We start from the raw sequence: 13,799 nt of genomic DNA, 5'->3' as shown, positions 1-13,799 counted from the left end.
TGAGGTTTTATGCTGGCTCTTATTCCTTTGAAAGCCACATTTCTTGTCTAAAAATCTTTTTATTTTGATCTACTCCCTAAGCTAAGCTATCCTCACATAAACTTAGTGGTTTCACTCCTCATTCACCTCTTCCATCCATATTAACCCCTAACTTCTATTATCTAAATCCCCTATGTTACCCTTTCCCTACTATTATAACACTATGGTGTGTAAACCCCAAGCATTGTATAAATATCCCTCCCCTGGCATTATAGCCCTATGTTCACTATCAGGGATTAAATTGACATCTGGTCAGTTTAAGAGCCCTAAGCCTAACCCCTCTTTCCCCTTCAGAAGTCATTTAACCCACTAAACCCTTCATTTGCCAAGAAACCTTGTGATAAACCCCTTTTTACCCCTAACCCGCTTCATTTGCAAAATACATACAAAAAACCCATTTTTTCCATTTACCCAAAGTCTTAGCGCTATCCGCATTTTTATAAAAAACATTGAAAAAACCATGTAAATTGCCAAATTCCTAAGGTTCCCGCCGGGCGCAAATCTCAAAAGAAATATTATTTTAATCCTGCCCCCCATCCGTATCATCCGGCCACCTCAACGATCCGTCGACCGTCGGATCGGGCCCTTTTCATCCGACGGCCCTCGTGCATTTCGGACCGGCCCCGACGTCCGAAAGATACCGTCCGAAATTTGTCAGAGGGTGACGTCAGGCCTCTGCCACGCGTCACCCCCACATCGTATCGGAGGCCCCTCTGACAATTCCGCTTCCGTATGGAAGGCGGTGCGATATGAAACCGCTAACCACTTCCGGTTTCGGTGAACCCGCCTGCCAGCGTCACCGCCAGCGTCATCACCGCGTCGGCGCCCCCGTCCGCCTGTGCTCCACCTGTCTGCCACCTCACCATCCCCGTGGATCTCTCTTATGCCGCCACGTCACCTGATGACGTCATGCTGACGTCATCCGACCTTGACCCCACCTGATGACGTCATGCTGACGTCATCCAAAAAAAGCGCCAATGTTCAAAAAAATCCATATTTTGGCCAAAATTTCGCGTTTTTTGCACTTTTTGCAAAAACGGCTGTCGTTTTCTCTGCATTTTTTTCACGTCCAAACTCACGCCAACCTACTGAATTCGACCTGGAGACCGCTGGCGCGCCATTTCCACCCGCATCCGTGACCATTGTTAACAGTTGCCAGGTATTTATCCCTGTAAATCCCTCTTGCGCCTCGTTTTGTCTGTGAATCGCCAAAACTAGCTTAAAACAGTGAAAAAACACATAATTCACCGGCGAATCCCCTGTGCCTAGTCCCCATTTGCACTGTAAGGTCGAAATTCACCAGTTGTGCTTTATATTACCAGTGTTTTCATAAAATTTTCATTCAGTTCACGTAATCGTGGACTGGTAGCCTAAATTGCACCAATTTGCTGTGAAAAAGAGTTTAAAGCCAGGCATTTGCCTTATCCACACTTTGAGCAATATTTCAATTGCTGTAATTAACCATTTATTCTCTCTTCATCAGTAATTCACCTTTCTTTTAAAGAAAAACTCTTTGGTGTTGCTCTGCACAGTAACACCGGTTTATAAACAACTGAAATCCTAAAGGTGACCATGGATCCTCCAGTAGCACCTGTAGCCTTGAATGTTGCCCCTTTAAATGCCCGTCAGAGAGAATTGGACTGGCAACCTCTAGCAGACCTGGATTATCAAATATCAGAGGAAATGCTGATGAAGACCAAGTTCCACATCCACCTGCTAAATGAATTGAAGGCTAAACATGAGAGTGGAACAGATGTATTGGGCATATGGGACTCTTCTCTCCCTGTCTTCAAGCTCCCTCAGGTCAACCAGTTTCCTGATTTAATCCATCTATGTGCCGAATGCTATGACCCTACTCAGAGGGCTGTGCTTGACCCTTCAGGCTCAGTTGTTTTCTTTATCACCCCTGAAGCTATCAAAGAGATGCTGAACTTCAACACTGAGAAGAAATTAGTTCCTTTATCACTAATAGATTTGATAAATCAAGGAGCTAGATTGACAGATGCTCAGGTCACCAAAATCAATCAGCTGTACATTGGCTCTGACTCTATGAAGTATCCTCGTATTAACCAAGTATACCTCAACCAATTGGGCAGAGATCTTGCAGACATGATTAGTCCCATTTTGGGCTATAATTCAATTGAATTTGTTGATGAAACTGTGCTGGTGATCATGCTCATGTTCACTCCTGGCAAGTCTCCAATCTGCTATGACTATGCCACATACATCTCTGATAAGATACATGAGCAGTTGATGAACTTGGCAAGAGAAAAGGTGTTCAGATACACCTCTTACATCTACCACTTAATCCTATATTATCAACATGAAAAGTTCTCTTTTGCTGTGAAAAGAGTGGATGCCCAAGGCAATCCAAGGTCAGTGGTCTATTGGTCCTCTGTCTTCCATTGCAGACCTGACTCTCCATATACCTACTGTGAGTTCATAGATCTCTTCATCCACCTAGCCATGTCTCTGATGATGAGCTCACCTCCTCCAAGACTAACTGATGAGATGCAAAGGGTACTTCAGTTGTCTAAATCTTACAGCATTGGGGACTGGTACTTCTACCAGAACCACACAGTTATAAGGATATATGGGTGTGAGTTGCCCCCATACAGATTGCCCAAATATGTGCCCATGAGATTGTTTGCCCTGGAATACTTCAGGCAATTTGGGAATGCTGATGTGCTACACTTTTCAGGCAGAGGCAAGAAATCACAGCTCAAGGTCAGGAACCAATTAGGCCACTTTATCTACAACAAAAGGGAGGAAGGTTGGCAAGAGGCGGATAGAATGTTAGAATCCCTTGGCTTGCAAACCAGTTTCCTTTGGAAACCATATGACCCCAATCACTTCATAAGCCTAAGAAGGGTCAAATATAGGCTGGCCAGTTATGACCACGTAAGACTTCCTCATATAGAAAAGTATGCAAATCAAACAAAGTGGAGGCGAGGAACCTTAGAGGAGCCTATCACACAAGAAGAGTTAAATCAAAGAGCACTAAGAAATCTGAAAAAGGTGGCTGACCTAGAGCTTTGTTCACAGGTGTTCACTCTTCCAAGCACTCAAGTGGGAACAACTGCATCTTCCTCCACAACAAATCAGCAAGCAGCCAAAGCCACTGAGCAAACCTCTACCAAAGGCAAGGAAAAGGAAATGGAACCAGAACAGCTACCTCATGAGGAGGTACAGTAGCAACAACAACAGGCACAACAACCACAAGAGGGGCAGCAAGAGAAAGAGCAGCCACTACAGCAAGAAAAGGCAGCTGAGGCCCCAATTTTAACCGAGCAACATCCACCACAAATTGTGCCTCCTAGGCAGGAAACAACAGCTGAAGCCTCAATCCTCCAAACCCCACAACAGGAGGATATAAGTAGAAAGAGGGACAGAGAGACTTCCCTCACAACAACAACAACTCGAGGGGAGAAAAGGCACAGAATGAATCCCCTTTCAGAAGAGGAAATGCCTATGGGGCAATCTTTGGGCATGGGCCCACCAAGCATGGAGGCCTCAACAAGTTCCTTCCAGCAGGAACAAGAGAGGATAGTGGGAGGAGAAGTCAGCTCCTCAAGCCAGCAGAGAGAAGGTGAACTGAGCATCAAACAACAGTTTATTGACATAAAGAGGAGGAATGAGCCAATAAAAATACAGTTATATAATCATTTGTTGAAAATGGCTCCCACTAACCAGCGAAGACTGATGTCCGCATATGATGTTAATGAAGGCAAAATGATCATGAGTCACTTCATGCCAACTGCATTGCAACCACAGTCCCATTCAGACTACTTGAGGACCAATCTTCAGGTCCTTCCCAAGGACATCCACCCAATGGACAAAATCGAATTGCATAGGCAAACGGGTGAGATGGTGTATGCCTCCTTGGCAGACAAGACATTGGATAACTACAAGCTAGAAAATAGCCTAAATAATACAGCTGCCCAACTTGAGTTGGAGAGAGCATCCTCTCAAGCAAAGGACAACAGGATCAGGGCCTTAGAAGATATAATCATAGAGATTGGGCATGATCCCAAGGACATCAAGGGCATACAAGAAATATTGAAATTGAGGGATGCAGACATGGCAGCTTTGAGGAAGAAGATCAAAATCCCAGCAACTATTCACCCTCAAACGGAAGAAGTTGCCCAGCTGAGGCATGATCAAGATGCGACAGCTTTGTTGGTGTCTTTATATAAACAGCTGATCCAGACTCAAGAAAAGTTGGGAGAATCAGAGGCTGCACAGGCAGCATTGCAAGCAGCATTACAAAAAAAGGAAGGAGGTCAAACATCTCAGCCTCCTCCAGAAATAATTAACCTTGAGGAAGCTCCTCCAACTACTGCTCCCCTCACTCAACAAACAGAACAGGCAGCACCTTCTACCTCAGTACCACCACCAACAACAGAGCAGGCCCCAAGCCTGGACATGCAAAAGCTGAGAAATGAGATTCAGGCCTTGGAAGCCCAAATGACAGAATTAAATGAGGCCAGGGAGAATTTAGCCAAGGTAAATGAAAGATATGATAAATCCAAGCAGACGGTGGCAGAAAAGGGCAGGGAAATAAAAGCCCTCAAAGACAGGATAAAGGAGCTGGAGAAGGAGCTCAAACTGGATAAAGTAGTGGCTGAGCTCAAGACAGTGCTATGGGCCAATATTGGCCAATCCATCACTGATCAATGGCAGTATATTGAAACAATTCATGAACAGTTGGAGCTCATTGCAAAAGCACAGAGGGAAATTCAGAGATCAAGGGCCTCTCTAGGCAATATGCCTGAAGTTGCCAACAGGATGATCAATGTGCTTAATAATAGAACAAGTGCTCAGTTAGAAACTATGGGAATCTCCAACAGGACTGAGACTATTTTGTTAATAAAGAGGGTCCTAACACTAAGAAGCCTGGTGCAGACACTAGAAAGAAGGACCCAGGACATGCAGACAGAGGTCAATAGATTCATGGACAAATATGTGGCATTGCAAAACAGAGGTCTCCCTGGCTTACTGAACAGCGCAGGAAGGCTACTTACACATGAGCAGTATGCCAAGAGGGTCAACACATTCGCCACAAATCAGATCACTGAAAGGCCCAGCACCTCAGAGGAAACAGGGCCAGCTATAGGACAAAGTCTCTACAACAGGATAGAAAGCTTATTTTTTATCATGGATGAGATCAAACATCTGTTTGAAGTGCCTCCAAACTTCTACAAATATACAGAGGCAGATGAGACTTTGGATGCAATTCTGAGACATCAATTGCCCACACAGGAATGGTGGACTAAGGCAATACAAATGATATTATAAACCAGAGCCTGTAAATCAAATTTCCATTTAAATTCATGGGTGATCATGCGCAGGAAAATCTGGTAACACCAGCAGGCATGAAAAGGAAAAGGCTGGGCCAACTCAGCAGAACTAATCGACCAATAAAGCAAGATTGACAGCTATAGGTGACAGGGCCAAAAAACTACAGCACGACAGCCATAAAGGCACATTTTCCAGAGTTAAAGCAGAACGTTCAGACCGACTCAGTGGCCTCCAAAGGTCAAAATATCTTCTGACATACATAAAGAGCACTTATTTTGTATTCAATGATGTAATAACTTTCTTATTTACTATCCTGAAAAGTGGGTGAACGTATTCATTTCTAGAATGACTCAAGGCTCCAGATATTTTGCATGACCAATGGTATATATTCCCCCCTCGCATAGTCTTGCAGGGGTTGTTGTTGATCTCTCTTCAAGAGTTTCTTATGCTGTAAATTTTCCAGACTATTAATACAAAAGCTGATGGAATATCCAAAGCTCTGCGTTATCTGAGTCATTGTGGTGTTTTGCTGAATGTTACAGGATTCTTGCGTGTTTCATGAATCAATAAGTTTTCTTCAAACTCTTAGTTATGTGTTTTGTCATTTTCTCATAGCTCACTCATGTTCTGTGTTTCACAGTTAATGGCAAAGAAAAAGAATAGTTCTAGGATTTAATCACAGATTACTCTAGACTCAATCTATGCTATTACAAATGTTTTCTTCAGTTACAGTTATAAAGGTGTAATTCTTAATTGCTGCACTTTCAAACTATATACTTTCACAGTGAGTGTTGTTTCAGGAATTCAAGTTTGCTCCTGCGCAACATATCTCTTTCTCACACCCAGCTTAGTGGAAAATTCTTAATTGCCTTTCACTGGTTGAACACACCTCATAATCACAATTTCAGATTTGTTCCATGAGATATTTAAATGGCCCTGTAATTTCAGTAACTCAACTCAATATTCAGTCAACCTGTAGCCACAGACTCCATTGCCCAATGGACTAATACTGCCTGAAACTTACACCCTAGATGCAGAAGACATCCCTCAACCAAAACATAAAACAAAACCCTGAACATCATAGCTAGCCTAAAATACTACCAAAATAGAGACAAATCATAAAGGGAGAGCCCTCTCCGATTACAGTTTGGCTAGAAGCTGTAATCCAAAGATTGGTTAGTGGTTACCCCGGCCGTATTCCCTTGGGAGTCAAAGGGAACAACCTGGGTGTTAACATAATTGGCGACTCGACTGGGGACAAAGCATATTATTTTTCAACTGTGGTCTGTCCATAGACTGTGGTTCTAAAAAGCTTGAGCAGTCCCTTAAAACAGTCCTAAAATATCCTAAAAATACCAAAAAGAAATTCAGAAGCTGGCTCCCAAGAAGAATCCACGATATACAAGGTCAAATCCTGACCCTAATCCACCATCTGTTTTTGAAAATCCTAATACAATCCCTAAGATCATTAGGAAGCAGCAGGGACAAGAAACTCTTGCTGATTCAAGTCCTGAGACAACTCATCCAAACCCTGTTCCAACTCCAATCAAGGTTCTATTTCGGTCTAGACTTGATTCCCCTAGTTCACCATCCACATCTCATAGTCCTCCTTTTACACCTTCATCCACTGCAAATATTCCCTTGACCAACACTCTAGTTTCCACCTTTCCCACCACCCCTATTGTACCAGTCATTCATGCTATCCCAGTTATCCCTGTCAACCCAATAAATCCTACAAATATGGCTAATAGATATTCACCCCTGCAGTTACCTGCCAATGCTCCAGCTCTACCTCAGGACTATCAATCCAAGATCTCATATTTTGACTCCACTGGCCCTTTCACAGCAATTCAGCATGCCAGAAGGATGCAAGACCACTTTCAGAACTATGAAATAGATGATGACAGTGTGAGAATGAGAGTCTTTGTTCAGAGCCTCACAGGGGATGTAAGAACTTGGTTTAGATCACTGGCTGCAAATACCATCACAACTCCTGATGACCTTTATCAAGCTTTTACTAATAAATGGTAGAAGAAGAAAGATCCCCTGCACATACTTGGTGAATATGACACAATCAGACGAGGTCCTCAAGAGACCGTGTTGGAGTATTGTGCAAGATTTAATAATGTATATAATGCGATACCACAGAATTTAATACCTCCCCCTGACTTAGCCTTGTACAAATTTCCGGATGGTTTTGACCCTGATATGGCATATCAATTAAAAGAAAGGGCACATGAAACCCTTGAAGAAGCCCAAAAGGTTGCTGTCACAGTAGAGGCTAACCTGATTGCCAAAAGAAACAGGGCAAGATTGGAAAAGAGAACCACCTTCAAAGAAGAACCCTCAGCCTTTGATCAAAAATTGGATGCAATACTCACTGGTATGAAGAGATTGGGTGATAGAGTAGAATCAGTTGAGAGAAAGTCATCATGGGAAGCACAACAAAATAACCCAATCAGGAATCCAAATTTTAGGAGAAATCAAAACCCAAACACTGGCAAAACCGGTTCTGACCCAGACATAAGGCCTCCTTTCCAGGAAAACTATATTGAGGCATCCACTTCCAATGAGCAAACAGATGACACCCACATTAACCTAATGGGCCTAAATGATGAGCAGCAAGTATTCTTGAGTCAAGAGGATCATAAAAATGATGACCTTCAGCAAGTCCAAACCAGGTCAGGTGAGTCATTTGACTTTAAACAAGGATATGACACAGCTGTTTATGAAGTTCATAAACAATATAAGCTAAGAAGCAGAACTATAAATGTGACACAGCCTGACAAGACAAAGGACACAACATAGCCTAAGAAAGCTATTATCACAGAACCTAGTGACAAAACTGGTCCAATTATAGATGAGGTAACAGTTGAGGAAATAGCTTAAACTTCTCCCTCAAAACAGCAACCAGTAGATTCATCACCCTTGCAGCCCAATCCAAGTATCACTCCTCAAGAGATGAGTAAGAAGGACAAGCCGCAAGACCGAGATAAGAATCAAGAAGAAGACTTAGTGAACAAGGAAAAGACTGTCATCCACAACCCCAAAATCCAATCTGAAAAACCCTTTGACTTAGAAGCTGAAATTGGAAAACTAAAAGTAGCTATTCCTCTTTCAGAACTAGCCAAGCATGACATTTATAGACAACAAATCAAGAAGTCCCTTCAAATTACTCGTAATAAAGATAATGTCAATGTGTTGGATGACACCCCAGAATTACTGTTCGGTCCAGAAGTTGATGGAAAAACAGCAGTCACAGGTGTCTTACCTTTCTATGTCAGCCTGCATGTTCATGACAAGATACTACACAACGCAATGTTTGACTCAGGTGCCTCTCACAACTTGATGCCTAAATCAGTCATGGAAAGATTGAATCTAGATATTACAAGACCATACAAGGACTTATTCTCATTTGACTCCAGCCAAGTTAAGTGTTTAGGTCTGATAAAAGATCTATGTGTGTCCCTAGTTCAATATCCCAATAAAACAATCCTCATGGATGTTGTGGTTGCTGATATCCCACCCAAATATGGGATGCTGTTATCAAGGTCATGGGGAGCTAAACTCCAAGGTTCCCTACAACTAGACATGTCATATGCAACCATCTCAGTCTTTGGTCAACCCAAGAGGTTATATAGAGAGTCACTTATGAAATACATGGTCAGCAGTGAAGAAAAACCTCAAAACTTTCCCATATATGTTGTCCATTCCGACATAGATTCATATATTCTCTTCAATGATAATTCAGGTCTTACAAATGATGAAGAAACCAAAACACTTGAACAAGATCAGGACATTAATGAACAAGCTGCTGCTCTAGAAATCAAGCTAATTCAATAAAGTGATCAGACTATCCTAGAAGACAAACCAGGTGAAAAACCAGAGCTTCAACTCACTATCCCAGATCACAGAGAGGTTATTAAATCTCCCCTAGAAAAAGAGAACCTATGGTTTCTAGAATTTGATGGGTCAGTTAACAAATTAGGGGCAGGAGCTGGGGTTTAGATACATAACAAGCAGAACAATCATGCAGAAGGCCGAGCCTATAGACTAAATTTCAGATGCACTAATAACATGGCAGAATATGAAGCTCTCTTGCTAGGCCTTAAGCTAGTAAAATCCTTACAAGCCATAAAAGTTTCAATTATGGGAGATTCAGACTTGATTATCCAACAGGTAAAGGGAAATTTTCTTACTAATGATAAAAGATTGAGATCTTATAGATCTGCTGCTGCTGAGCTACTACAGTCCTTCACTGAATTTCAAATTACCAAGATTCCCAGGACCCATAACCTGCATGCTCATAGCTTGGCCACATTTGCAAGCACCTGCAAGTTACCTTTTGAGCCCCATCATTGCTTTACAGCTGAGGTAAAACACAGACCTTCTGTCCCAAACAATGTCAAAGACTGGCAAGTATTTGAAGATGATGCACAAATAAATAATTTCTTGACCTTGCAACAAGAATTTGCAGGACTAAATATTGACACTGAGGGAGCAAGTCAATCACAAATACTTGAAAGAGCAAGTCAATCACAAATACTTGAAAGAGCAAGTCAATCACAAATACAGAGTAAACAGAATAACAAGCCAATATCACCTAAGACAGCTCACCAAATCCTACATCCAACAATTTTCAACAAAGACAACATACAAGAAATTCAACAAATCAGTTGTGAAGAAGTGGCTGATGCTGAAGCTGAAGTGATACAATTGAAAGATAATTTTCTTCCAACAGGCCTAACTCCACTAGAGGATATTTTTGATTCAAATGATGTCCCTAGAAAACCAAAAATGCATCCCCTTAACTCTGCCATTGAAGAATGAAACATTGGAACCTTGGAAAATCCCAAGATAATAAAATTGTCTGCATCCCTACCTCCTGATCAGAAGCCCAAATACATTGACCTTTTCAAAGAGTTCCAAGATGTCTTTGCATGGAGTTATGAGGACTTAAAATCCTATGACACCTCTGTTATCCAACACACAATCCCTCTCAATCCAAATCAAAAGCCATTTAAGCAAAAATTGAGAAGAATAAACCCTATGCTCCTCCCTGCAATTGAGAAAAAAATGTTTAAGGCTGGTATCATAGCACCAATCAGGTTTTCTGATTGGATCTCAAATTTGGTACCTACAAGAAAGAAAACTGGTGAAATAAGACTTTGTGTTGATCTTAGAAACCTAAACCAAGTATCCCTCAAAGACAACTATCCCCTACCTAAGATGGATCACATTCTCCAAAGAGTGGTAGGAGCATCAAGGGTCTCATTACTGGATGGATTCTCAGGTTTTAATCAAATCCTAGTGCACCCTGATGATCAAGACAAAACTGCATTCACAACCCCATGGGGAACTTTCAAATATGTAAAAATGCCATTTGGATTGAAAAACGCAGGGGCAACATTTCAAAGAGCAATGGATATTGCTTTTGCCAAAGAAATTCATGACTTTCTTGTCATTTATTTGGATGACCTTACACCTTTCTCAAAATCAGACCAAGAACACTTGAAGCACTTAAGGCAGATTTTCTTAACATGTAGGAAATATGGAATTTCCTTGAATCCCAGGAAATCTCTATTTGGTTTGGAAGAAGGTAAGCTGTTAGGGCATATTATTTCAAAGGATGGCATAAGAATTGACCCGGACAGGATACAAGCTATCTTACAAATGCCCCACCCAAGAAACATCAAAGAATTGCAAGCCTTCTTGGGTAAGATCAACTTCTTGAGAAGGTTTATCCCAAACTTAGCAGAATTGATCAGATTACTGAATAACATGCTAAAGAAGGACTCAAAAGTGAAATGGACAGTTGAAGCAAATCAAGCCTTTGAAGGCATAAAATTGGCCCTTACCCAAACTCCAGTCTTAACAAATCCTCAATTTGACAGGGAATTCATCATTTTCTCTTTTGCCTCCCAGCATACTATTGCTGCAGTTTTATTACAGAAAGATGACCAAGGAAATGAGAAACCCATTGCTTTCTTTAGTAGAGCTCTTAGAGATGCACCTCTGAAATATCAGATCATGGAGAAACAAGCTTATGCTTTGGTCAAGGCCATTAAAGACTTTAGGATTTACATCCTTTATTCCCATGTTATAGCTTATGTGCCAAGTCCCATTGTAAAAGACATTCTCACTCAAGAAAACTTAGAAGGTAGAAGAGGAAAATGGATTGCCAACATCTTGGAATTTGATATTGAGATAAAACCTACAAAATTAATAAAAGGGCAAGGTTTGGCCAAACTAATGACAGAAGAAAACTTCCAAGCCTTAGACATAAACCAGCTGGACAATGAACCGGAGCTGGCAACTCCAAAGATCAATATAGCCTTTGAACAATCCCCTTGGTACTCTGATATATGTTATGTGTTACAAAACCTGTGTGCTCCACCAGGATTGTCCAGAACTAAGTGTAGGTTCCTAAAAATGAAAGCTTCAAGATTTTTTGTCATGGAAGGCAATTTGCTTTGGAAAAACCATGAAGGTATATTGTTAAACTGCCTAATTGAAAATGAAGCTAACAATATCACCAAAGAATTTCATGCAGGTGACTGTGGTGGACACTTGTATTGGAAGTCCACTGTGGATAAGATTTTGAGGGCTGGTTATTATTGGCCCACTGTTTTCTCTGATGTCAGGAAATTCACCACCTCTTGTCACAACTGTCAAGTGTTTGAGGGAAAGAGAAAGTTACTGCCACTTCCTTTGAGGCCTATTGCAACAGAGAGACCTTTTCAACAATGGGGCTTGGATTTCATTGGGGAAATTCACCCTTCATCTTCAGGCCACCATAGATGGATTCTAACAGCTACAGACTACTTTACTAAATGGATTGAAGCTGTTCCATGCAGACAAGCAAATGATTCCACTATCATTCAGTTCCTTGAGACTAATATTCTTTCTAGATTTGGTTGTCCTGATAAAATAATAACAGACAATGCTGCTGCCTTCAGATCTAAGAAGATGGTGAATTTCTGCCACAAATTTCACATTACCTTGGGCCATTCTACTGCATATTATCCCCAAGGAAATGGCCTTGCTGAATCATCAAACAAAAGCCTTGTGAACATCATAAAGAAGGTATTGGAAGAAAATAAGAAGAATTGGCATAAGAAGCTTGTGAATGCCTTATGGGCAGATAGACTAACAACCAAAAGATCAATTGGGATCAGCCCATATGAGTTAGTTTATGGATTAGAAGCCAAATTTCCTTCATCACTGCAAATCCCTGTCATGAAATTACTTCAAGAAAGTCAAGCTGAGCCAAATGATATGCAAAGAAGGATAAATCAAATAATATGTTTGCAGCAAACTAGAGACCAAGTTTACAGTAGAGTTCAAGTTTTACAAGAAAAGTTAAAGAAAGCCTTTGACAGAAGGACCAAGGCAGAAGATTTTAATGTTGGAGACAAAGTCCTCAAGTGGGACTCAAGAAGAGAAGATAAGGGAAAACATGGAAAATTTGATTCCCTTTGGAGAGGACCATTTGTTGTTCAAGCAGTACAAGGAAATAATACTTATTTCCTTAAAAGTCTTAATGAAACTGATTTGGATGAAGGTCCTGTGAATGGCAGGATGTTGAAGCACTATTTTGACTACTACCCATAAGTGCAGCCTTAGTTTCCCTTGTACATATTCAGGTGTATATATTACTTTCTGTTAAAATGTAAAAATGTAGTTTCTCAAGTTTTATTAGTTATCAGCAAAAGGCAAATGAGTTCAGAGATCTACCAAGATGGGAAGAGTACAATTTGGCATGTCAAAGCAGCATACTTCAGGATTTAGTAAAAGCAGTCAAGGGCCCATGCATTTTGACCTGCTGTTCTTGGCTTTTCAAATGGAAAAGCCATCCCCATGTGGAGCCACTGTTAGCTACCTATACCAATAGGTTTCATATTTCATGATTGGCAAAGAAAGTTCCAAATATGCTCTGCTTTGGTGATACAAAGATCCCATATTTCCAAAAGGAGACTAGGTGTGTATATAGCTTCATGTTGATTAAGTTTTGATGGGTGGTCCAAAAGCCTAATCTGGATCATGCCATGTTTCAATTTTTCTGTTGTAGAATAGAGAAAGAAGTCTGTCCAAACTGTTTAATCTTGGCGGACCAGTAGCTTAGGTAGAGAAGTAAGGTTCCCAACTGCTTAATCTGGGACCTTGGAAGCAATAAGGGTAGTTCTAGATAGAAAATCAAAGGGAAAAAGCCAAAGAAAAGAAAAGGCACATAAGGGTCTGCAAGTCTAAGTGCACCCTCCATGAAGAAACAAAAAATGCTAGGCAAATAGATGGGTAGGCAGATGGGGTTGCAGAAATGTCATTCCTTACAATTCAATGTGTGCTAACCTATTCACAAAGGAATATCAATGGATTGAGAAGGCCTTCTTCTCCATCATGTTGCAGCAAAATAAAGAAGCATGACTAACTTCCTTTTCCCCTTTTTCACCTTCATTACT

This window comes from Pinus tabuliformis, chromosome 4_2, assembly GCF_031772625.1.
Source record: "Pinus tabuliformis cultivar Carrire ecotype Pingquan chromosome 4_2, CPIR1, whole genome shotgun sequence".
In the NCBI taxonomy this organism is placed as follows: Eukaryota; Viridiplantae; Streptophyta; class Pinopsida; order Pinales; family Pinaceae; genus Pinus; species Pinus tabuliformis.
The sequence above is the reverse complement of the archived record's forward strand: the minus strand, read 5'-3'. Positions refer to the sequence as shown.